Source organism: Vicugna pacos, chromosome 8 (assembly GCF_048564905.1).
Source record: "Vicugna pacos chromosome 8, VicPac4, whole genome shotgun sequence".
Taxonomy (NCBI): domain Eukaryota; kingdom Metazoa; phylum Chordata; class Mammalia; order Artiodactyla; family Camelidae; genus Vicugna; species Vicugna pacos.
The window spans coordinates 55744577-55771147 of record NC_132994.1 but is presented as its reverse complement, the minus strand read 5'-3'; the positions used below and the strand labels follow the sequence as shown (position 1 = coordinate 55771147).

General features: G+C 43.6%; 1 long non-coding RNA gene across 1 annotated transcript; it reads right to left on the bottom strand.

Annotated features, from left to right (window-relative positions):
- Positions 1-274: 274 nt before the first annotated feature.
- LOC140697882 (uncharacterized) lies at positions 275-26172 on the bottom strand. Its single transcript, XR_012075265.1, has 3 exons — positions 26091-26172; positions 18741-18800; positions 275-345 (listed from the first exon to the last, which is right to left on the bottom strand). It is a non-coding gene; the product is annotated as an uncharacterized lncRNA (long non-coding RNA).
- Positions 26173-26571: the final 399 nt, after the last annotated feature.

Sequence of the window (26571 nt, the reverse complement as noted above, 5' to 3'; positions counted from 1 at the left end):
GGGTCTCCCGAGTCTGATGTGAGACCATCATATTTACTGTCAACACCACTGAGAAAAATAGTAGAATAGAGAAAGAAGAAGAAGAAATTCTGCAGTTGACATTTGTTGTCTGGGATATATTCCACCTTGCCACTCCCCACAAATGTTCTGGCTTCTGAGGGAAAGCAGTGAGTGGGGGGAACAGTATATTATGACATCTCTGAGAGCATTTAAGGTACTTTCATCTTCTTTTCTTATTTATAGCATGTGTCAAATTTATCAGTCCCTTACCTGTTTGGGATGACCAGGGAACCGATGGCTGTAAGGGTCTCGTCAATGTGTGGACTTTCTCCTAGTGGTACTCTTCTGTTACATTTTGAGAAAAAATATAGGTAGGAAGTAAAAATGTTAATTTTTCCATCTTAAACCCTCATTAATAGATGCTAAATCATAGTTATTCGTCTTTTATAAATATTAAGCCTTGAAAAAAATTAAATTCTGATAGTAGGTCTAGAAGTAAAGGAATTGAATCACGGTGCTTTCGGGAATGTACTGTTTTTACAACAGAGCTCTGGTCTATGCTGATCATGAAAATTACTTGTAAAATTTTTAAATGTTCCTAGGTACCTATTTCCCTGACCTAGAAAATCAGAACTCAAAGGGTGGGGCAGAGAAATTATTTTTTATTTCTTTAGTTCTTCAGGTGACTCTGAAGTACAGTAGTTAACCACTGGTCTAAATTAGAAGGGAGACCGACCCTTCTCTGTCAGTTCCCGGACACGCTGCTTTGAGTTTCAGCTTCCCGTCTGGGGCCCCTCTTCTCCACCTGAAGACTGACAGCAGATGAGCTTCTCAAAGAAAAAACAGTATGAGTTATACTACTTATGAGAAGCTTCTAAAAACAGCTGCAAAGATAATGACTAATATTATGCTCAGGAAGGGGGCCCAATGTGCTTTCGGCAAAATGCCTTTGTCAAATGACTCTTGGGACGTTGCACAATGGAGATGGCTTTCAACATGGAAGAACAGTTGGTCCTGGGCATTTGTGGGCAGGTGTTTTGCTGTAGGTGAGCTCTGCTACTACTCATAGGTTCTGTATGAAGCAGTTCTTATTAATGTGTGATTTATGTATTAATGGAGTTTCGGCCAGCGTCTGACTGCACATCTGTGTTGTTTTTATTTAGTTGCTATTACTCTCTGAGCTCTGCATTGGTGCTGACTGAGCCCTGTGACTTGTGCAGCAGGAGGATTCTGGCTCCTGCAGCAGAAAGAAGGACCAGCTGTGAACGCCAACCCAGCCCATGGGTGGTTCTTCTCATGAGGCTTCTTGACTATGACTCAATGCTGAAAGAAATGTTACCAGATTTGCCCCAATCAGTCACCTCAACTGAACGGAACCATATTTTGTTGGGGGGAGGTCTAAACTCAACATGGAAAGGAAAAGATTGGATGAGCAAATTACCCTTGACATTTCCTTTCAGTACCCTAACACTGAAACCCCAAAGCAAACTGTTCTGGTTCCCCCTTGTGTTTTAACTGTGGCTCCCTTTTCCCATGGGAATGAGGCCAAGATTTAAATGGAGAGAACTACAGAGTTGGTGAAAGGATAGTTTTTCCTTTCTGATTTCTTTTTTGTTCTGTTTTTAACCCCTGGTTCAGGTAGTTTAATTCATATTGGTTTTATATTCCGTTCACATCGCATTCTTCCCTTTCTCTCAGTTTTCTTGTTCCGTGATTTTGGAGTAACATCACATTTAGGTATGTACATAGGTCTTGGAGTCAGGCTTCTTGAGTTCAAATCCAGGTTCTACCATTTATTAACGACACCCTTGGGCACATTACTTAATCTGGGCAAGCCTCAGTTTCCTTGTTTGTCAAAAGAGGGTAGTGATTGTGCGTATATCAGTACATCAGTACATCATAAGGTTGGGAAGGTTAAATGAGTCAATATGTGTGACCCCTAAAGTCAGTACTCAAAGATCGAAGTTATTAATATTTCGTGGTGATTATGGGGGGTCTGGGTGGCAAGACAGTTTGTAATCCTGGGAGGTGCACAGTAGAGCTGTGAGAATCCTAGGTGCTTTTTGGACATAGGTGTTTCCTTCAGGCTAGAGAGTGCAAATATTCTTATATGACTCCAGTGATTATTGTTTGAGTATTACCCCATTGCAGCCTAAACCGTCATGACATCAGCCTCTGGCTAAAGGAAAACCCAAAGTGAGTGAGTGATTGTTCTTTCTTTGAACTTAGTTGATTGTGAAAAGGCAACATGGCCAGAGTCCTAGAGCCTCCCTCTGGGCATGTGAAGACATCCTGCCATCCTGCGTCCTAGATGATCTACAGGCTGCCAGGTTTTCAATTAGAGGGAGTAAATCGCATTCATTATGATTGTTTCCAGGAAAATAATGTGTTCTAGGACATAACACGTGTAAGTATTGCTTGGGCTTCTTATGTGATGGTGACATGGTCTAGAAGGTACATAAACACTCACCTGTGGAAACTGCACAGAGAACTCAGCTGATGAGAGATCAGATCAGCTTTTTAAATAGAGGCTACCTCATCTTTTGGTTAGAACACAGAATAAGTGACTAACAACTCCAGCACAAATGGGAGGCTCACCCAATTATATGACCGGGTTTTGTCTCTCGGAGTCCCTGGTCACATGATTTCAATGGAAATTTTATAATTTGGGACTAACCCATATGGCCTCCTAATTAGAAAGTGAAGTCAACTTCTTTGATGTTCGTAGTCCATTGGCCAGGTCAGTTGGGCCAGATGGAGAAGGCCCTCAAACATCAGGTAAAGGAACAGATGTATCAAAGCAGGGTCAAGTGTAAGGTTTTGTATCAGTGTTGTGCTGGTAATCCTGCAGTGCTTGTACCTCCAATGTCTCATCTAGAATCCTCTCCATTTCTCAGGAAGTAAGTGGCTCTCAGGCCCAACCTCCAGTCCAAGGGGAAGAATTGTGAGAACGAAATAAACATGCACACACAGAAGCTGACATGGCTCCTCCCCTCCCTGCCTCACCTTTCCCCACCCAGGGGCCCACCTCCACCTGGGGCCCTCTGCCTGGGCCCCACCCTCGAGCTGACTCAGGAAGGCTGGCCTCCGCACCCCCTGGAGGCCTGGGAGGATGGCAGCCCCTCTGCTCAGGCCTCTGTCCCCCTGCCCAAACAAGCAAGGCAGCAAGACATGATTCACTGGCTTGGTAACTCTCATTTCTCACAAGGCAGGAGGAGGATTATTCCTATCGTAGTTTCCAATTTCTTAGGGAGACTGGTGTACACCAGGACACCTTGCATAAACTAGCAAGGCAGAGCTGCTCTCAGAATAGCTGCAGTAATTTACCAACTCATCACGTTTGCTGAGCACCTTCTGTGTGCCAGGCAGGCACTGTGCTAGAGAAAGGCTGAATGAAGATGAAGATGTTGTCTTGGCTGTCAAGGAGTTCTGTGCTTAATAGAGGAGGCACATGCTGCTAAGATGTCAGCTGCCCACCCCTTACTCTCCACGCATCTCTGACATCTCGGTGGAAGTGTCTGGCCCTCCACTTCATGGCTGCAAAGACTTAAGCCTCCCCAAGAGATAATTAACTCACTCACTCCTTCCTTCCTTCCTTCCATCTATCTCAATATATATCAATAATACAGATCTAAAAATATACGTCTATATATACAACTAATTCCAAAGGGTTTGTAATCTCATGGTTCCTTTGTCTCTGGGTCTGTGTCAACGCGTGTTGCTTCTCATTCCTTTCGAACAACCAGATGCCAAATACCAACTCATTTCTGTTTTCTACCAATGATCTATTTCTTAAAAGGCTGGTTGGCTTTTCCAGGGGAAAGGGTCTCGTCCTAGAGTGTGAGGATTTTTGTATCTTGATGGTCCCGTTTTTTCTTTCCTTGCCCATATATTTCTCCTTCCTTTATTCTCTCCACCTGCTCTGAGGATCAAACAGATATCTCTCCTTGTCTCATGTGATCTTGACGTTTTCTCTGAGATCTTAGTACCAGGTGACATTTCTTGCAGGAACTCACTAAACTCAACTGATCTTGAGAAGATTTGCCCAACAAAAATGGTCCCTGCCCTGAAAGAAGTCTGATGCCTGCTGTTAAGGAAGAGAATTCTCTCTACACTGTTGAATATATTAAAAATAAATGTCACTAGAGTGACAAGTGTCTTCACAGGGACCTATCCAGGGAAACCCAGGTTCACCAAGGAAGATGGTCAACTTGTCCTGGGGAATTTAGGAAAACCTTCACAGAGGCAGTGACACAGCTCTACGCAGGGTGGAGGATGGAGGTGCTGTTTTGCCGATCTCAGCATGGGTCAAGCTTTCGCTCTAAGCAGCATCATAGCTGAGGTGTCAGCTCTTAGGAGGAGGTGGCTGCCCTAGACAGACCAGAAGAGAGAACCTGGACACTGGGCACACCCATCCCAGGAGGGCAGGGCAGAGGCTCGGGGCAAACACAGCGACAAGCAGTGGGGAGTCCAGGCAGGTGGAGCAGGTATGTGGAAAGGATGGAATTAATGCCAGGCGGCAGACCAGGCGGGTGATGGCGTCAGGGAGGTCTAGCCAGGCAGGTCAGAGTGCCGGCAGGGAGCAGAGCGTGGGGATGTAGCTGCTGAGTGAAGACAATCTATGGAGATGTGGTCAGGAGGATGGTCTGACAGAAGCCAAGAGGATATAACTGAAAAAGGGGTTTCAAGATCAAAGCCCTCATCCTAGGAGGGAGAGAAGGGATTGGCAGAAGCTAAGAAGGTTACTGGCATAGATGAACTGAGAGGCAGTCAGGGGTTACTTGGAGCACAGAGTCAGGAGAAACCTGATATTAAGGCCGAAGTCTAAGTGGCTGTGTGGCTTGAAGTGGGACCCCCTGCCCCAGTTCTGTCTGATGTGGTTCAAAGGTACAGCTGAGTTCATGGGCTGGGCACTGAGTGAGAGGAGACTGCGGACAATAAAGGAAGACGGTGCAGGAAGCTGGGTTGAGAGCCCGGCGAATCACTGCTGTCTTCTCCTTACCTACTCATCTGTCACCTCCCAGCCTCAAGGACTCCTCTTGGTCTTCCAGAACTTGAGGGTGTTTCAACTCTTTCTTTTTCTGGACTTGCATCTTTATCATAATTGCAGGGCTTAATTCTAGGCCACGAGGTACCATCTGATTTTCTGAGTGTAGGGCTGTTTCTCACTGGTGCTGGCTGAGACACAGCAGTGTTGGATCCATGCACATGGACTTCCCTGGGAAAATGGTACTGCCTACGTGGAAGCCTCCAGGCTCTGAGGCCAGACTGTGTGGGCTTGAATCCCATTTCTATTATGGACAAGCTGTGTGACCGTGGACAAGTCACTTAACTTTTCTGTGCTTCATTGTCCTCACCCACAAAACAGGATAATAATAGTGGTGACTTCATAAAGTGGTTGTGAGGGTTCATCAATTAATTTGGATATTATAAGCTTTTAGAACAGTTCTCGGCACTTAAGAAACAGCAAATGAATGTCAGCTATTATTTCTCCAGTGAGGAGGAGGCCTGAGGAGGATTCTGGGTTGATCTGAGGCTGTTATTCACTGAACAAATATATTTTGAATATCTCCCATGTGCCAAATCTTGCTCTAGGATCTTGGGGTGTACGGGTTGATAAACAGACAAAACCCCCTGCCCTGTGATGTCATCTTTTTCTATGGACTCTGACACAAAAAGTGGGATTTTCAGAACTGTTCTCTAGAGGAGATGCAAGAATTCCTTTTCATCTTTTTTTTTTGGTTTACTCAGTTGCAAGGATTGTAACTGATTGTAGGCTTAGTAAACAGTAAGCCTGATCCAAAGGCCTCAGCCAAGACAGACCTGAGCCAGCATGACTGCTTCCCACCTGCTGGAAGCACTGATGCCCCCGACAAACGTCCTTAGAGCAAACCTGGGAAAGATGTTCCGCTTTCCTGAGAGCTGGTGGTCACTTCATGGTCACTCCCCCTCCTTTTCCCTCAGTGTAGGGTTGGTGACATACTGTGGAGCAGGACGTCTCAAGCTCCGCATCATTGACATTTTTGTATCAGATAATTATCTGTTGAAGGGGGCTGTCCTGTGTGTTGTAGGATGTTGAACAGCATCCCAGGCCTCTACCCACTAGATTCCAGGAGCATCCTTCCAGCTGTGACAATCAAAAACATCTCCAGACATTGTCACTTGTCCTCTGGGGGTAAAAATCATCGCTGGCTGAGAGTCCCTGGTGACAGTTCCCCAGTGGACGATGCAGCCTCAGTGCCCACACAGTTCTAGTCTCTGTTGTCAGGGGAGCTTCTCTGGTTCCCAAAATCTGAGCACCTCTCCCCACCCGGGATACTTTGCGCTGTCTGCTCATGGCTGCTACAATCTTATCATGTACATGGACCAACCCAGGAGCTCTCTGACTCCGGTTCACTCAGGACCTGAGGGGGATTTGTGAATGGGGGGGTAGAAAGAGAGAGGCAGCCGTTCACCCCTTTGTGTTTTTGCGGATCTCAGACCATGCTCACAGAGGGTAGGCCACGCCAAGGGTAGTATCCAGCTCTTCCCCAGATAATACTGAGGTCACCATTCTTGGGCGGAGTCAGGTATGATGGGGGCACAGCTGTTTCCTTTATGTATCTTCTCCTCTTTGTTACTGTTTTGTCCAAGCTGAATTCAAGTCGCCTGGGTGTGGGGGACCTAATAGCCAGTTTTGAAGTTCCTGAAAACACTTGCAGAGAGTGGCCATCGCCAGGAGCTGTGGCTCGGACAGGCTCATCAGTGACTTCTCGCCCTGGGAGGACCTGGAGGGCCCAAGGTGCCCACGTCCCCCAGCACGCCTCCAAGGACATTCCCTGGCCCTTCCGTAGAAGAGCCTCGTTCAGTACACATTTCTGGAACGGTGTCTGTTCTTCTAAGGTGACTGCGACATGGCTGAGTTATTTTAGACTCAGAATTAAATCTGGTATTTGTGTTAGGATACTAATTTGGGGGCCACACTTGTCCTTCAAAAAAAAAAATCAAAGCTTGTCTCTTTGTAAATTGCCCCTAGAAAGATGCAAGCACGCCAAGCTTGAGGGAGTCACTTTGTGCAAGTTTGGAAAATGATTTTCCAGCGCAGTTGGACCTTGCTTCAGGGCTGTCCTCGATGTCACAGTTCTTCATCCTCCTCCTGATGCTTCTGGTTCTTTCACGAGCTCAGCCTATTTCAAGGTTTCCATCAAAAACCATGATCATAGGATGGCTTTTAAAATATTTATGGATCCAACATTCTGGGCAAGAAAAGAATGAGTGAAACAGAAAAACAGCCACATGGAAAAGGTCCAGTGAAGAAGAGAGGCTGTGGAGGGTTCTGAAATGATGTGTGTCTGAGAGGCAGGGCTGCTGGGAAGCCAGGTACGGCCAGCTGCCTGGAGGAGGCCCTCTCCCCCGACAGGGTCACGGCCACAGATGCCTTAGAGGAACAATTTCATACTGAAACTTCTTTCCTCCTGAGAACTTCATTCAGCTACTTTTCATTTTAGTTCACTCTGAGTTGGACAGCTCAGCAAGCAGAAATGAGAAGAAATCCTAAGGATGTGGTTTGCTCGTGGTTACTCAAATCAGAGTCTCAAATACACAGAAAGTTTCTATCCTGGAAATGGTTGCTCTTCATGTCACCTGAATGTGGCCTCAGGTCCTGGCACAGCATTGCAGTCTTGTCTCCAGCCCTTGCTACGCCTACAGAGAAGCAGGCAGAATTTTTTTCTCTTTCTCATAGAATGTGCTGCTTTAGCTCCTCTGTTCTCTGGTCTTAGAACCACCCAACGCCTAGGGAGCTTACAGAATGGCACATTTTAGATAGCTGTTCAGAGACTCTTTTTTTTCCCCCCTTTCTCAAAATAGCCCGGCTCTTAGCTAGCTTTCCCAATAGCATCTTCCTTCTCTGGGAACTTTCTGTTCCTACTGGTAAATGGTCTGTGTGAACCTGCCCAATCTTGCTTCACAGTATGTCCCCATCATTCAGGAATTCAAAACCAGGGCACCAGGAGCAGGACTCGCATTCTAATGGTTTCATAAGTATCAGACTAAATACAGAATCAGGTTCTAGGAGACACTTTCTAGCTTTGTCTTTCTTCCTTCAGGATGAAATTTACAGAAAGGGCTACTCTCAAAATCTACTTTTTCCGGGGTGTGTGTTAGTGAGTGAAAAGACTGCAGGACAACCAGGCACAAAATTTAGATGGAAACAAACAGCTCAACTAAGAAAAACACTCTCAAGATATTATAGAAAGAACAGAAAAATGGTCTCAGAAGTGTCCTCTAGAATAAGTATACTATGCCTAATGATGGCAGAAATTACAGAGGGAAACAATTTCCTTTGATACTGAGGTTTCTTAGTAATTTGATAGTTTATGTTATTAAAAACACATTGCCATAAGGTAATACTTCCATCATATTTTTCTTGCAACATTGTCTTACAGACTTTAAATAATAGATTGCTTAAGGGAGAATGTGAAAGAATCCATTTTACTTGGAGTAGCCACAGAAAATGCTCTGTATCCCAAGCTGGTGGTACCGTTTATACAGCACAACTGCATTTAGATTTCGTGTGACTACCGTCTCCATCCTAATGGAAAGATGGCTTCTCATTACTCATGGTCAAAGGGCTGGAGCGGGTCTCCTGTACAGGCCACGGAGAAGCTAGTAACATCCTGGTCCCCACCAGGTTGCCTGTCACTGCACAGAAGCTCTGTGCAGATTCTCTGTTGAGTTAGTTACACCGCGGAAGAATGGCTGTCTCACGAGGTCTGACTGTGGACTCCTGCATCTCTAGTCGGATCAACTGATATTGATCTGGATAAAAATGAGGAAAGAACAAGGCAGTGATTTTTGTTTTCTTGATGTTAATTTAGTCAAAGGCTCTCGTTTATTTGAATCATGTTCTTCCCATCTTTAGATGTTAAAATGTCCTTTCATTTGAGAAACAATGGTGGGAATAAATAGTAGGATCTCTTATTTGTTTGTAACACCTATACGCGACAAAAAAGCCTGCCATTCTCTCTAGTTTTGTTTTGTGTTTGAAATTTCACTAGCCTGAGAATCACTGTTAGCACTAGACTTTCGGGGAGCAAGCCTTAAAACCGACATTTCTATTGGACCCTGGGCTGGCAGCTGGTCACTGGCAACCTTGGCACGTCCTTCTGATGCCTTTAGTGCTTTGTTCAAAATAAAAATAATAATTAAGTTATGATCATGTCTCTCATCCCTCCGAAGCATAACTGCGCTCACACGGTCCACGGGAAATAAATTAGGAGGAGAAGTGCCTGGCACTCGTTCCAGATGAAACAAGGAGTGGCTCCTAGGGAGTGGGACCCGTGGCGTCATTTGATAGGCGGGACCCACTGCATGGGATTGGGTCACTCCCCCCAGTCCTGGGAGGTGCCTCTCAGCAAGCTACAGGCTTTACCTGTCTGGTGGCTTAGAGAGCCTGGGGCACTGGCTGAGGATCCTTGTCTAACCACCAGCACCAAGTCTACCGTGAGAAAACCTGAAATAAGATCAAGCAAAGCCAGGGCAGGAGGAATCCGAATCCTGTTTGCTATAGTGCAGGAGACGCGGGGAAGATTCACATTGCCTTTTTGGGGGAGAGTCTACTGGACGCTCCCTATAACTGGAAAGAACTTGAACACTAAGTTCTTTTGGTTGAGGCTACTGTGCCTGGGGGGCTTTGGTGTATGGGGAATACTGGAGTCTGTTAAGTACCATTGTGCTCTGGTGTAATTATCATAATTATGTGGGGCTCAAAGACAGAGACAAACCACTGTAGCTGCATTTGATGATGACAGGGTGGAGGGAGGTGATCTGAGATTTCCCCTTGAGTGAGTGGCATTGTCAGTGTGGATTGTTGGGGAGGGAGTAGTGAGAGGCGGATGGAGAAAAGTTCATTCACTCATCTCCCTTTCCCATTGGTTATACATTGGTCCCATAGGACATTACTTCTCAATTTCTGGTGGTTGCATGAGCCCTGAGAAGTTCTCTTGGGGCTTGATTCCTCAGCATCAATAGGAAAGCCAGGGGAGGGGGCAAAAAGTATACGGCACCAGCCTGAGACAAGTGCTACTGGCTAGTGGCTGCTTGAGGTTGTTCAGGGCACATGTGGAGATGTGGAAAATGTGTCCAGAGACCTCAGAGGCAGGTGAGGCCAGAAGGATCTGATGTGGTGCCTAAGATGTGTTTGATACAGTGCACACCATGTACCACTCAGATTCAGTTGTGCTCTCTGTGGGTCCAGCAGCCATAACTAAAATGTGGAGCCTCAATTTCTGTGAGAACAAGATTTTCTCATGTATTCTTCCAGAGAGAAAGTGTAAGTTCAATCAGTCAGAGAGTCTGTTTCAAGGTAATAGGCAGTTACATCTCTGAAAAGACTGAAGCAAGAGGATTAGTGAAACAAGTCATAGTAGCTAATCCAATGGACATAATTAATTTTCATTATCTTCTTGCTGCACCATTCATTTTAGAATTCCCTTTTTTTTTTAATTGAAGTATACTCAATTTACCATGTTATGTCAATTTCTGGTGTACAGCATAATGTTTCAGTCATACATATACATACATGTATTTGTTTTCATATTTTCATTATAGGTTACTATAAGATATTGAATATGGTTCCTTGTGCTATACAGTAGAAATTTGTTTATTATCTATTTTATATATAGTAGTTAGTATCTGCAAGTTTAGAACTTGCAATTTATCCCTTCTCACCTCCTTTCCCAACTGGTAACCATATGTTTTTCTATGGCTGTGAGTCTGTTTCTGTTTTGTAAATAAGTTCATTTGTGTCTTTTTTTTTTTTTTAAGATTCCACATAAGAGTGATATATGGTATTTTTCTTTCTCTTTCTGGTTTACTTAGAATGACAATCTCCAGGTCCATCCATGTTGCTGCAAATGGCATTATTTTATTATTTTTTATGGCTGAGTAGTATTCCATTGTATAAATATACCATAACTTCTTTATCCAGTCATCTGTTGATGGACATTTAGGTTGTTTCCATGTCTTGGCTATTGTATCTAGAATTCCGTTTTACTTAACCATCACTGAACTGACCTTGATGCTTTGCCCAATTGTTGACACAGATTTTTATTGTCAAGTTGTTACCTTGCTTTTATTTGAGCTTTAATGGCTGCAATTGTCAGTTTCTCATTCTCACTGGGCATGGAGTCACGAAGAGATGCCCAAGTATATCACCTATTTCTAAAAATACTCTTCTCTGACCAATTGTGTAGAAGAAATCCCAGAACTTCATATTAATAATGGTCAGTTGCTTCCATGGTAGTATAATTCCTTCATGTGGTTGCTGGTCCACTGCTAGATGATTTGATGGTGGTTACAGCTCTGAGTTCAATGGAACCTTTATTGTATTCTCTGGATGATGGTTTCTCCCAAAGAACTAAAACTTCTAACAGAGTCAAAGTTTTCAAGGAAAGGAAGCATAGATTGTACAAGTGGGATACTGGGAGAGATGGCGAGAAGGTCCAGTTCTATTTGTATGACTGGGTTTCAGGACCCATGTATTCTAGCTATCAGGGATGTAGCACTCTATACCAACATTCTAGAAGAAAGTATCCCCAAACCATGGGGGTTTGACCTTCAGCTGGCTTCCTACCTGAATCTTTAACAACTTGTCATTTTGTTCATCCAAATCCTCTGAATGATGGGGCACATGATAAGAACAGTGAATACTGTGTTTATGTGCCTTTATTTTTATGCCTCCCTTACTGTTTAAAAAAAAGTTCCTTGATCTAAGGCAATGTTGTACAGGGTACCCAGTTCAGATATTCTATAAACTTTGGTTCATGGTACTGTGGACATACTGAAAGCAGAGAAGGCAAATACTTATCTGGAATTGGTATCGATTCTGCTAAGAACTGTGAGATGTGGGATTTGTTTTACCCTTACTTTTAAGCTCATAAGTTAACCTGCTGCTACTTTATGGATGCTGGCAGAAGACACAAGACTCTCAGATCACAGACAAAGACTTTTTACTCTCAGTAAACAGCATGATGTACAGCAATTCTTCCTGCTGCCAAATCTCACAGAGGTGTGATGGACGGCCCAGACAGATCAGTATATTTGCGCCACAGTTGAGGAATACTCAGCTTGCGGAACCTATTATTTTATAGCAAGCAGTGCACAAGCCTTCTCTTTGTCCTGTGGGGGAAACATTACCTCATCCCTCAAGATTGTTTGCTGCAAACAGAACCCTGAGGAAAGGCCTGAGTAAGAGCGATGGGGGTTTGCATTCTCAACATACTCAGAAAGAAGGTGCAGGGATGCTCACGGCCTGTGGCAGGTTGCTTCTCTGAACAAGGCCAACTCCTTACCTCCTCCAAGGTACAGGGACTGATGTTATCAACTTGCTACCAAGTCACTTTATGGCCTCTTTAAGGAATGGTTCTAAATTGAGGGTTCAGCATCCATTACTGCTGCCAGAAGGGTAGGCATTCACCAGTAGCAACAGCTGGATCAAGCTTTGTATGAGGGAGCACAATTGTTGGGCCAGTGTAGAGTCACCACTCATGGGCCCATTTTGCAAACATAAAGGTGGCCTAGGAGAGAGGTTGGCTGATATCTACAGAAGTCATCTTTTCCTCTTGGTGGTTAAGTGTCACTCTGCAGTGGCTGCTCTCTGTTGGGCATCTACATGAGATGCAAAGATCCTTGTGGTTTGCATCCACTCACATTGGTTCATCTATGTATCTTTTTGCTAAGCTTCCAATCTTGGGCCTTCTGAAGCCCTTCTGAGGAGTACAATTCCTGATGAAAAACTATGGGTAATTTTTTAGGTCTGACCAACTACAAAGGTAGTTACAAATGCTGCCCCCAGCAGGTCTCACCAGGAAAGCTGCCTTCCCTGCATCAGAACTGGAGCCCAGCCAGTGCTCTGCAGCCTCAGAAAGGAGGTGCAGTGAAGGACTCAGGTCCCTCAGGTCATGCTCTTTATATATTTGCATTCCTAGCCCAAACACCTTCATTCCTGGGCCTTTCTATCTGAGACCTTGGACAGAGGTCCTCTTCAGATGTCTCTGCTGAAACTCCTTATGGGAGAAGAAAGGGGAAACCTTGAAGACACTTTTTCCAACTCTCAGTACCTATTACTTTTCTGCCTCTAGCCCTCTCCCTATGCCCCTGATCCCAGGGCCCATTAAACTACTACAGCATTTTGTTCTGAGTCCCCTCAATAGAGAGAGGTCCCCCACATCTGTGCTTATCCTCTTTATCCTTACCCAGCACACCTCTCCATGGGGGAAGATGGGACAGGCAGAGTCAGCACTCGCTCCCGTTTTAGACTTTTGTTACACTACCACAGGTGCTGATTAAAGACTTAACCCTTTTATGCCTCCCTTGATTCTTTGTGGCTTGTTGCTTTAATTGACTGCTCCCACATCTGGCAGCTCAGTTCTCTCTCCCAGCTCAGCTGAGCTCCTGACACCTTCCAAGTCAAGCAATTTTTCCATTATCCAGGCATCTACATATATCCTTACCTTAAGCCACTTTTGACAACAAAAATCTATAATCCCAGAGCACCTATACATACTTCTGTCTTATCATCTACAACGTGTATCAGTCAAGGAAACAAAAACCACTCAAGATATTCCAAGTCAGAAGGGATATTTAACACAGGAAATTCAATTCCAAGAAAACAGCATGATTGGTTGGAGGATCCCAGCCACTGCTAGCTTTCAGGAAATCAGGAATTGTCGACAGTCAGCACTGATTATCTCAGGAACCTACCGCCCCAAAGTGGATGATGTGAAGGAGGACTTATGGAGAAGCTGCAAAACTTCGTATACCTGTCCTCTGTCCCAGCCATGCCTGAGCACTGCTGCTGGAGCAATAATGGCGCCTCTTCCTCTCCTGCCTCCCAGATCTCACATGGTTCCGCTCAGCGGCAGAAGCAAAACAGAACCTTGGCAAGAGAGACTGTAGATGTAGTTTTCAAGCTTCCAGATGCTGGGAAACAGGGAGCATCAGAGGGAGCAGGGATGGGGTTGATATACCCTCAGACAAGCTGGCCCAACAGATTAGATGAAGATGGTGTGTCTTCCTCCTGTTCAAGGACTGCCTCTCATACCTTTATGCCCCTGACACCTAGTTCAGTGACTGATACAATGTGGGTGTTCAGTACACTGGTGTGCTTCTCTGTCCACTAACTTCCAAGAGGTCATATTCCTGAAATTTGGCTTTGTAGGTTTTAGTAAACAACATGAGTAATTGCAAGATAAATAGCTTTTCTCTATTTTATTGTTTCCAAGCATAAAGTTCAATTGTATTTTCTAATAAAAACTTTCTTTCAGTCATTCTTAAGGGTCAAGCTATTGCATATGGCCTTAGCTTTGCTTCTATTTGTTTCCACACCAATAAATAGAAAGGCAATAAACAGATTATAGTTGTCTACTGAAGCAAATAAATATTTCGTATCATGCCATTCTCAGCAGGAAGTACATAAAACTGTAATAATTCAGAAGTTACAATGATATAATAGATAAGTAATATTTGTATGTTTTTTATTTTGCAAAACACGTGTTTTATACTATTCTCTCTCTCATATCAACCTTGTGAGGAAGACAACATTGTTTCCCCCATTTTATTAACAAGATGTGCTTTAAAAAGTTGAGATACCTCTTGCTTCTTAACATTCTTCTACTGCATTTAAACATTTCAAGATTTTTTTTGAAAGTGTTGTTTTTTTTTTTAATATAGGTTAGGTTGAACATTTTCCTTCAAAGATAGCCATAAAATATTTACATTTCAGACCTCAAAAGAAAAATGAAAAGAGCCAATATTTTTATTATAGTTTTTTTACAGTTGAAAAGAACCTCTGAACTTACCCAATCAAAAGCGTGACTTCAGCAGCATCCTAAAACTAGCCATGGAGTGTTCACTTCACACTCCATTAATGGTGAATTCATTATTTCACTAGGCAGCTCATCTGCTCTTGGGCCGGCTGTATATTATAGACTGAGCAGAAACCATTTCTCTTTCACTTTAACCCCTTGGTTCTCATTTTGCCTTCCAGAGTTACGCCATGTTAAATGAAACCTTTATACCAGGTGCCAATACTGTAATTTTTGTGAAGACACATGGTATTAGGAAGAACACTGAGCTAGGAATCAAGGGACCTGGGTTGCCGTTGCAGCTCTACCACTAATCAACTTTTTAATCCTCAGTATCCCTGTATTTTTTCCCTGATATCTAAAATCGCGGGATCCTGGTGGTAACTAAACCGAACCTCTAAGCATCTTTTGTTTCCTGTGGTTTTAGTACTGCTTAGCCACCTGGGAAAAGCTGAGGAGAGTTTTTTACATGTCTTGACAGTGACCTTGTGGCATAGAGAGTTGTTACTCACCAATATTTGTGTTTCTAACCCAGCCCCCTTATAGTTAGTGGGGCTTTGCAACTGAATTCTGCCCAAGGAAACATAGATGAAGAAAGGTGAGGTACCACTTCCAGACCTGGCCACTAAACCTCATGTGCTCTGTTCTCCCTCCCTCCCGCCCTCCTCCCTCTCCCTCTCTCTGTCTCTGTCTCTCTTTCTCTAACACACACAAGGATGTTTCTGTTTTATATTAGCAGGTATACAAACACTAGATGAGGGAAATACAATTGCAATAACAGTGATATACCATTTGGGGCCATAAATGAAAAATACTAAACAGATTGGCACTATGAAATGTTCAGAAAGTGTATGGGCAAAAGGCTCTCTCATATACTACTAGTGGTAATCTAATAGAAACAGGATTGGGGGGGGCAATTTATCAGTATTTACTAAAACCAAAATAGAATATACTTTCTAACATTTGCTATTTCCTGATTAGAGAAAACTTTCACTTGCCAGAATAAGACATAGAAAAGGAAGTTTATACACAGCAGTGCTTTCAGGATCAGAGAATTGGGAACTGTCTATATGACAAGCAATAGCAAAATGATCAAGTAAGATATTTTATTCGCATACTACGGAGCAATTTTGAAGAAGAGGTACATCTATGGTAAATCTTCAAGTCAAAATGCTAAGTGAAAAATAAACAAGCTGCTGACTAACAGGTAAAATGCTATACAATTAGACATAAATATAGATTTATCTACAGCTTCATATCCACATTTATCTATGTATATAGATTGGCTATAATTATACAGAGATACAGATTTGGAAGAATATTCACACCACTGAAAACAATGATTAAGTTTGTAAAGGAGAATAGAATTAGTAAAGTTCATTAAGAGAACTTTTTCTTACTTTTTAATTTTTGGGGGGGGGGTAATTAGGTTTACTTATGTTTTTAATGGAGGTATCAGGGAGTGAACCCAGGACCTCGTGCATGCTCAGCATGTGCTCTACCCCTGAGCTATACCCTCCCCACAAAGAGAACATTTTTTTATATTTATGTTTTTTATAATTTTGTATTAATGTTTTTAAAATGATTGATACGTTCAGACTTTTTGTAATGATTCATATTCACACAATACTTGTGATCTTAAAACTAGAATGAGAACTACCAGGCGATTTCTCCTCATTTGCTTGGAAAGGAATGACAACTTGGGCTGCTCCTCGGTCACCCTTGTACATCCTGGTCCTACCGTTGTCAGGTCCCCCTGAGAGGGAGGCTTTGAAGTCTGCAGACCTGGTAACGTCACACTGGCTGTCTTGTGTGCCAGCCTCACATGACACCATCCCCATGAGATTAAGCTGAATGGCAGGAAGCCACTTGGTCCCACTCCATACTTTGCAGCAAAGACTAACTTTTGTGGTAAAAATAAACAAGGTGTAGACTACCTCCAGCACGCATTCTGGTTTATCTTGTAAGATCTGTGGGTGTCTGTTGGTGCAAGTCTTGAAACATCAGTAATCCCAACAGAACTGACTGTACTTACAGAACACCAGCATGCCTCAGCCCCTCCCCCTCTGCCATCTCGTTCGGAACAGATTTTCCTGTCTGTACACCACGTTGTCAGCCTGTTTGGTTGGTTGCATGAGAGTAGAGATGTAGGACTGAGATAATTGAAACAAGGCTCTGATCCAAATTTTCTTAAATTCAACTATAGACTCACCCTCAGAAATGCCAGTCACAGGTGGTCTGCCTTGTAAATGGCTTCTTCAAAGCCATGGTTTTTCTGGCATTGTTTTCTTAATACAAAAACACTTTAAATGATTCTGAGGATTATAGCCCAATCAATTTTTTCATAAGGTTAATCTTAAAAAACCCCACATTAATCCTTGAATAATGATGTTTCATCACTTTCAACGAAAACAATATCTCCAAAGCTGTCTAATAAATTCTTTTTTTGTGGATGATACATGAACTCATCTGTATGTAGCAAGTCAAAATAATATTATGGCTACCTTCTCTAATGATTCATTTTTTTCTATAATAAAAGACACCCTTTATGAGTGGATAATTCATATTAATGGTTTGCCAATGACTTGGATTCCTCAGGCAGTTTCTCTAATTATTACTTAAGCACTTAGGCACTGGTGAGTCTGGGACCATATACAAATGATGATATTCAAGACTTCTAGTAGAGGCGGGGTAGTATATGCTAGGTTATAGTGCAGCTGATGGCTCAGTGCATCAGCATCCAACATTATTCCTTCTGGATCATAGCCTGCTCTGTTCTTAGCAAAAGAATCCCTCATTCTCTGTGTGGTAATTGAGTCAACGAGGGGGTTTGCAAATCCATGGTGTGCTACTTGCCACTGCACCAGCCAGTTTCCACCAAAGTCATTGCTCATGATCCCTAGGCTTTCTCCAGTGGAGCCCAGATATGCCCTCAGAATCCTTCCCAAAAGAGGCTCTGAGATCACCAACCAGCAGAGTTGCCACCTGAGATTCACTTTGTAAAAGGTTTATCCTATTAGGGGATAGCATAATTATCATATTATGTTATGGGCTGACTTGTCTCCCTGAAAAATTCATATGTTGAAGTCCTAACCCCCTAGTCCCTCAGAATGTAACTGTATTTGGAGAGAGGGTCTTTAATGAGATAATTAAGCTAACATGAGGTCAATGGGGAGGCCCTACTCGAATAATTGGTGTCCTTATAAGAAGAAATTTGAACACAGACACATAGAGAGAGGAGATGATGGGAAGACACAGAGATATGACAAACATCTACCAGCCAAGGAGAGAGGCTTGGGGGCACAGCTTTCCCCACGGCCTTGGAAGAAACCAACTATCAACACCTTGACCTCAGACCTCTAGCCTCCAGAGCTGTGAGAAGATAAATTTCTGGTGTTTAAGCCCCCTCATCTGTGGTATTATGTCACTGCAGCCCTAGCAACTGAAAACAAATCTCGTAAGTAGGACAACAGGAGAAGTAAAATGGTGAACATGATTAAGAAACTTCTTGACTTTCATTTTTAGAAAGAAACCCTCTGCAATTTGCATATTTTTGCACTCATAAGTTAATACTATTTTTCTAGGTGGAACTATAAGATATTGACAGTCCACTGTTCTCTGGTGTGTGGTAGTTAGCTCCAATACCACAGAGCAAGACCTCTGTCATAAGGAACAAAGTTCTATGTACATTATAAAATACTAGGACAGACTTGGAAGTCAGAAATTGAATTTGTATGGTGATGGGTCTAAAAATATGAAGTGGCTCTGAGGTAAATGGAATGATGGTCCCCAAAGACGTCAGTGTCCTAATTGTCAGAATCTGTGAATGTACAACATCGCACAGCAAATGAGAATGAAGGCTGTAGTTGGAATCACAGTTGTTAACTGGCTTACCTTAAAATAGGGGAGATTATCCTGGGTTATCTGGGTGGGTCCAATGGAATCACAAGCGTCCTTAAAAGTGGAAGAGGGAGGCAGAAGAGGAAATTAGAATGACACAATATTAAAAATCTAAACTCACCATTGCTGGCTTTGAAAACGGAGGGAGGAGGGCCCCAGAACCAAGGTACACAGGCAGCTTTAAGAATCGGGAAAAGGCAAGGATTGGATTCTCTCTCAGACCTGCCAGATTGGAGTGCATCCCTGCCAACACCTAAATTTTAGCCCAGTGAGACCCATGTTAGAGGTCTGACCCACAGAACGGTAAGATAATACAGTTGCATTGCTTTTAAGCCACTAATGTTGAGGTAATTTGTTATGGCAGCAAAAGGTAACTAATAAAATCCAATAATTGATCAGATATATTTGAAAAGCTAATTTTAGAAAAATGTCTTTGAAACAGATTTGCTTCCGGAGAGTGGCAACTCTTGTTTTATTTTTGAAGTGGGTGCATCGTGGATTATCTGCTCCTTATCTTTATCTTCAACTTTGTTTTCTGACCATTCCCCACTGTCCTCCACTTTTCATGCCTCTACACCAACATCACCAGCAGAAACATTTGATTTCCTTACTTATTTAATACATTATATTTATGCAGTCACCCACACCTAAAACTCTGAGGACAACTTGGACTCCCATCCCTCCTTCCCCAGCCTTCACCTCATTAGAGTTCACATCCTGTCTCTCTGTTGCCACGTTTCTCTCACTTACTCCTTCCTTTTCAGTCTCCCATCCCAAGCCTGCACTTAATCCTTGATTCCTCTCTCCTATCCAAGTTTCCAGCTGATCTCATGGCCTTCAGTGCCTACACATACCAATTCACCTGCTCCCAGTTTTGCCAGTAGGACCTGACCATGCAGATTTAATCATCTCCTTCCCTCGAGGTTGTTTTTCAAGGCCCTCTACAGTGAGGTCCCCATCTCTCTCCCTAGCACCATCACTGTGAACCACCTATCCCTGCCTCTAGTGCTGGCCAGTGGCTCTCAACTGATGCGCAAGACATGAGTAGCTTTCATAGAACACTGATTCCCTGACCCAGTTAATCAGAATCTCTAGGCCTGGGGTCTAGGAAATAGATACCTTTTTAATTTCCCCAGGTGAGAATAACATGCAGCTCAGACTGAACTCCACCGGTCCAGCCAGGTGGTTCTCAAATGTGTGTGTGCCTTAGGATCACCTGGACGGCTGCTTGTAACACAGGTGGCTGGCTCCTGCCCCCAGGGTTTCTGATTCAGGAGGGCTGGAGTGAGACCTGAGAATTTTTGTCTTGTTTTGTTTGAGATATAATCCGCATACCATGATAGTCACTCCTTTAAAGTACAAAATTCAGTGGGTTTTTAGTATATTCACAAGATTGTGCAACCCTTACTATTGCCTAATTCTAGAACATTCTCACCCTAAAAGAAACCCATTAGCAGCCACTTCCCATGCCTCCTTCTTCTCAGCCTCTGGAAACCACTAATCTACTTTCTATCTCTGTAAATTTGCCTGTTCTGGACATTTCATATAAATGGAATCATATAATATTGTTGTCCTTTGTGTCTGGCTTCTTTCACTTAGCACAGTGCTTTCAAAGTCCATCCAGTTGTAACATGTGCCAGCATGTCAGTTCTTTCAGTGGCTGAATAACATTTCACTGTATGGATTCAGCACATTTTATTTATCCATTCATCAACTGATAGACATTTAGGTTGTTTCCACTGACTGCCTATTATGAATGATGCTGCTACAAACATTCCTGTGTAAGCTTCTGTTTTCAGTGATCTTGGAATATACACCGAGGTGTGGAATTGCTGGGTCATATGGTGACTCTATACTGAGACCTGAGAATCTGCATTTCTAACAAGTTCCCAGGTGATGCCGAAGTTGACAGTCCAGGAACCATAGTCTGAAAACCACTGCTCCATCCAGAGGCTGGGCTGCAGAGCCTCCCCTCGAATACCCTGAGCCCTTGACGTCTATGCCTGTCGGTCACTTGGTCTGCTGGGCTTTCCTTTTTACCTTTACCTTGTGAAATCCTACTCTTCCTTTTAGGCCCATTCTAAGGCTGTGTCCACCGTAACGACTACAAAACCATTATCTATGCTTGTGTTTTCCTTTCTCTAATTGTAAACTCTTATGGGCATCGAGCGCGTTTGAATCATCTTTGTACGAAAGTCCTGAAGCCTAGCACAGCACTGGTATGTTGCTGGCACTCGTGAACATACGTTCAAGTGAACAGAATTCCAGGTCTTCCGAGGTGGTAGTCTGAAGACAAGACCCTAGAAGGTGTGACTTAACATTTCTTCTTTCCCCAAATATCCGATATCTGATAAATTCCAACAATTTAGTGCTCCTGAAGTCCTTGTACAAGTTCCTCCCCAGCTGTCACATGATCAGGAACCAGAAGATCAAACTATAAAGATCCTTACAAGTTCTATCATTCAAAGATAACTTTTACAGTTACTTCTCAGGCATTAATATGGTTGTCATCCTAGAAGCCAGGGTCTCTGCGGAATGTTGGGAAAATGACTGGGGTTGCAAAATTTGCTTATCGATCGATTACTTCAGATGCTCATCTCTTTGCACAGCTTTTCCTGTAACTTCCGTAGGAATTCAGTGGACTATCACAATGTAGCATTTCCCACTTTTTTCCGGCAATGCTGGGAAATAGCTAAGATACTGAACAAGCCCTCTATTAACAAACTTATATTTAAGGGTTAATCATACCTCAGAAGGCTGTGATGGGGGCTCAACAAGACAGTGCGTGTAAGGGACCTGGCCCACCTCCGGTACCCACTACATGGATCTGCTATTAGTAGTAGGGGTAGAACCCACCTCCTCATTGCTCAGTGCTAGCAGAAGGTGTTGTTTATAATTTACTGAGAAAACAAAACCATTGATGGAAACTGTCTTGTCCTGTCCCACATCTACAATGTGTCTGCACCTGCATCCTTTCATCCTAGGTGAGCTAGTCACTCCTGTGCCCCGGAGCCCCGCCCCTTCTACTCACTCAGGAACCAGACTGCATTCATCCTCCCTTCCTGCCCCTCCTGGCAGAGAAGCCAAGCAAGGCGTTAAGCCCTCTCTTCCGTTCTCCCCTATAGAAACTAAACAGAATCTCACCGAAGTTCATTTGAGTTCTTTTTAAGTAACTCACCTCAAAATTTCTCTGGTATACCTAAGGGATTATAACGTTGTGTCTTACTGAGTCCATGCAGAGAGGATTCTTGAAAACTATGAGTTAACAATGTTTTATTCCCCTTTATAAGTCTGTCCTTTAAGAATTAAGGTTTGTTTGGGGAGACGTGTGAATAGGGGCCAACAGACATGGGGAACCCCAGAGGGGACCTGACTTGGAGGGCGTGCATGCAATCCCGGCCTCACCTGCTTTTCTGCTTCCCAAACCGCACTTGTGAGCACAGCTATTTGTTTCCACCTATACCATACACTCCCCACTGCATTTCTCCAGTCCTTTAGAAGAGACTGGCACATGGGTCCTTGTTGTCAGATGTGGAATGGCTGGGAAGACCTCGGAGACAGACTGCACGTCGGAAGAGTGGGCGGTTCTCTTCTAGTCTTGCAGAAGGTAGAGGCTGGGCAGAAGAGACCGCATGCAGGAGCTCAAGCAGGGGATCACAATGGACTTGGGTGAAATGGAGAGGGACCCCGGACACAGAGGAGTGGTTCTGTGTGAACATTCAGAATCCAAGAGAGGCAACTGTTCCCACCTTATGTTAAAAAGGGTGGAGACCGATGGACAGATGGGCTCCAGAAGTGCATTCCATTAATCCCTGACTCTACATCCCCTTCACATAGGCTTCTCGGGGTGTTCCTCCATCTCTCTTACCTGGCAGAGTCTAGCTTTCTGAATGAATAACTCATGCTTCTTGTTTGATTCTCAGCTCATGGCTGGGCTAGTGATTCTCTCACTAAGTGCTCTCATCTAGGTCACCAGGAACTTCTATATTACACATATCATGGGCATTTTTCAGCCCTTATCTTTCTCTGTGGCATTTGCACTGCTGATTATGTCCTCCTGCTTGAGTAATCTACTACTCTTTAGCATCCAGGACATATTAATCTCCTGGTTCTCCTGCTAATGGATCACTCCTGTGTGACCCCCTTTCTAAAACCTCATTCTCTGCCTACCCCTAAATATTGCCCAGAATTCTGTTCTCAGCCTTCCTCTCACTGCAAAAGCCATAGAACCAAATATTATTGGCAATATTTATTGTTCCTAAATACATACTTAAGTTATGATCTCTTTCCATAGCTGCACATTGGACACCCAGACCTGGATGTCCTTAAACTCAATGTTCCTTATTCCAGAATTCCTTATTTTGGAGAAACAGCACTGTCATTCTCTCAGTGACAATGACTAGAAACATAATTTAAAATTCCTTTCCTGCCTTTTTCTTATACCTTCTCTCACCCTCATCCCATCAATCATACTCATCTTCAATCATACTCATTCTATCCTCTGTACCTCTCATAATATGTTCTATCACCACCATGAGCGTCAACACTGAGTAATCATTAAGGGCAAGTATTGTATCATGTCTTCTGGTCCCTAGTGCAAAGAGTATTGGCACAATTTGGATCTATTATGTAGAATATATGAAGCACTTAAGAGTGGGAGTGGGCACACAATCCAATAAATAAGTAAATGGATCAATCACAATTCAAATTTAGCCCTTCTGATTTCAAGAAACAGAGACATTTGTAACATCAGGAAGATGAGGGAGTAGGGTTTATTATTATAAGGAAACACATGGGACATAGGGAGATAAACCAAAGTGAAAAAGATGAGAGACAGGTGATTGGCCAGCCTCTGTGAAGGCAGCAGCGTCTAAGAGCCTCTACAGCAGGAGTGTCTGAACCTCAACTCTGACTCTCCTCCCTTTAGGCGGGTCTGCTATTTTCTGGGGATTTGCTCTGTTCATCTCTCACTACGTACGACTCACTTTTCCCCTCTACTCTGCATCCCTTTTCTCTCCGTCATTGAATCTGCCTGCTCACAGTTCCTGCTTTCTCATGGTTGGTTGGCCATGACTGATCATGACCACAGACTTCCTTCCTGGCTTCATCAGTGCGTCCCTGCAACTTGGGTCCTGCTGTTAACTGCCTGCTCCTCTCTGTATGTCCCAGTGCTGGTCCCTGGGGGAAGAACCTGATGGGTGTGGCTCAGTTTCCAAATGCCAGCCCACTGATGAACTGCCCTTGAGAAGGTGCCCAAGCTGGTCTACCATATGATGACCATCTGTGGGTAATGAAGAGTCTCATGGCATGAGCCATGGCTGTCCAGGGTTGCATCTGACAAAAGCAGTGGTCAGATCAGAAACTCTGTCAACACAAACATGTGATCACATTTTTCTTCCTGGGGATATAAAACACACTATGTGAATTCTTACCCCCAGGAGCGTGGGATGGAGGCTTACCCAACACAGTGGGAAAAGCTGAAACCACAGCAGCCAGCCAAGTCCGAAATCACTTAGGAGTGTGGAGAGGGCAGATGACCGGATGGGATTCCAGAGAATCCAGAAATCTTAATGGGGACTGTATGAGGCTGTTGTGAGGGGAGAAAGGTCCAGGGAATTTCCAAGAATCCTGTTTTCCAACACTGGGTTGCCACGAACAAAGACTCAGAAACCAAATGGACTGTAAATACCGACAAACCATGATTTCTGCTTCTAGTCTGACTCCCTCCAGCTGCCAGTTTTACATTTTAGGTCACATTTCTCTCCCCATCCCCATTATAAAAATGCTTGCTTAGAAAATTTGGAAAAGGAAAATTATAAGAGAAAATAAACTTCTGTGGTATTTTCACTATCTAGCAAGAACTATAATTACTATTTTATAACTTTTTTTCTAGTCTTTTTCTCCATGTATGTTTTCCTGAAATACTGAGATTTTTGTGGTCCAGTTATATATGGTGCACTTTTCTTTAGCTGTTATGTCACTAGTGAATAATGCATTCCCTAAAATATGGTTGCAAAAATACTGTCTTAGGGTGGCATCATAATTTATTTTACCATATCCTGTTGGTGACATCTAGATACTTTCCTGATTTTTCCCTAGTATAAATTAAGGAGTTGAATAAAATTCCTAGAAGTAATATCCTGCATTAAAGGGCAACATTATCTTTTAAAAACACAAATTTGATCATGGACCTTCTCAGTCTAAAAAATCTTCAAAAGTCAACCTTTGTCTTTAGGATAAATTTTTAATTCCTTTAGTCACCATGAAGGCTGCTGCATGATCTGCCATTCCATTTGCTTGCCCCTCCAGCTTCACCTCCTCCAAGTCCTCAGATGTACCCCCTGCTGTACTGTCATCCTCTACTGTCTGTGGTTTGCCAAAACGTGCCAGGCGCCTTTGCCCCTGTAGGTATCAGCTCTTACTGTTCTGCTCGGGGCCCTTTTCTCCCTTTTCTTCCCTCAGTACTAATTTGTCCCATCTGCTAAGATTTAGCTCCATTGTTACTGACTCTAAGAAGCACCCCCATCTTCCAGTGTGGGTATGAACTGGCATCGGTTTGCAGTTCAATTGCATTCAGCTGTTGGTCAGAGACAACCTGGCTTACAGGCATGTATACAAATAAAGGAAGCTTCTGTTGCTTGTTTGATACCAGATAGTAGAGCTTGTGTATCTGTAATTCTTTTGGCTTTTATCTCATGGTTATGAAATGATTGCAGCGGCTCCTGCCAGCTGCCTTGGGCTTCAGATAGAAAAATGACAGACTGTGAGTAAAAAGGCAGTACCAGCTTTGGAGATATATATATCAAATTTTATATATATATATATAATATATATATATATATATTTAACAGAAAAAGTAAAAGCCTTTTTTGGAAGCCCCAAGTTGATTCTGGCTTATGTCTTTCTCAGTGGAGAGAACTGTCTTATTACCGCTGCTAGCTTCAAGGAAGCGGGACCAGGAGGGGTGCTTAGTTTTCGGTCACGATACTGGATGCTACAAAGAGTCTGGGGAAGTGTGCTAGGTCAGCCCGTAATACTGCCTGCACCCATGGCCCTTCGCTGCCCTCCTCCCCTCACGCTGCTGGCTGACTCCTTTCCCTCCACCTCCAGACTCTAAGCCTCTTTGAATTAAGAAGCATGTTTTTCAGCCTTGTTTCCTGAGGGCCCAGCATGTGCCTCGAACACATTCTTTTAATACATGTTTTTGCATAACTGAATTACTCTTAGAGACAACCCCCACCCCACCCCCAGGGAGGAACCTGGAGTGGGAGAGCAGCAGGAGAAGTTTCCCCCAAAGCACGTTGTCCAAAAGGGGCAACAACATTTTAAGAGGAAGGTACTGACCTGATGGCTGTTAAGCAGATGGTGAAAAGGTCCGGACAGGAACAGCCTGAGAGAGCGCTACCTGGACAGGGTCAGGGCTTCTCAAACATAGCTGCTTATCAGGATCACCTGGGGCTGGTTTTCCAAGTCCTCTGCTCAGGCTGCACCCCTCACCATTTAAAGGAGACTTCTCAGTGATCCCTGTCCCTTCAGCAGTGTGCTGGGGCTGGCTCATCCCTGCCGGGCTTCCCTCCCCAACTCTGTGTTCAGGGAGGCTTAAAATGGGCCACCATGTGCTATTTCTACCACAGCAACTGGTAAATACCACAAATCACAAACCAGCCCTTCCCTTCCTCCCCTAAGAGCTGGTTTACCACCCCACCATGTGAGTAGTTTTAAAAACTACCCCCAGAGGTTTCCAGTGGACAGCCAAGTTTAAGATCGACTGGTCAAAGGCCAGCTCTTCTTGTGGCCTTAGTTTCCTTCCAAGTAGTAGCCTGGG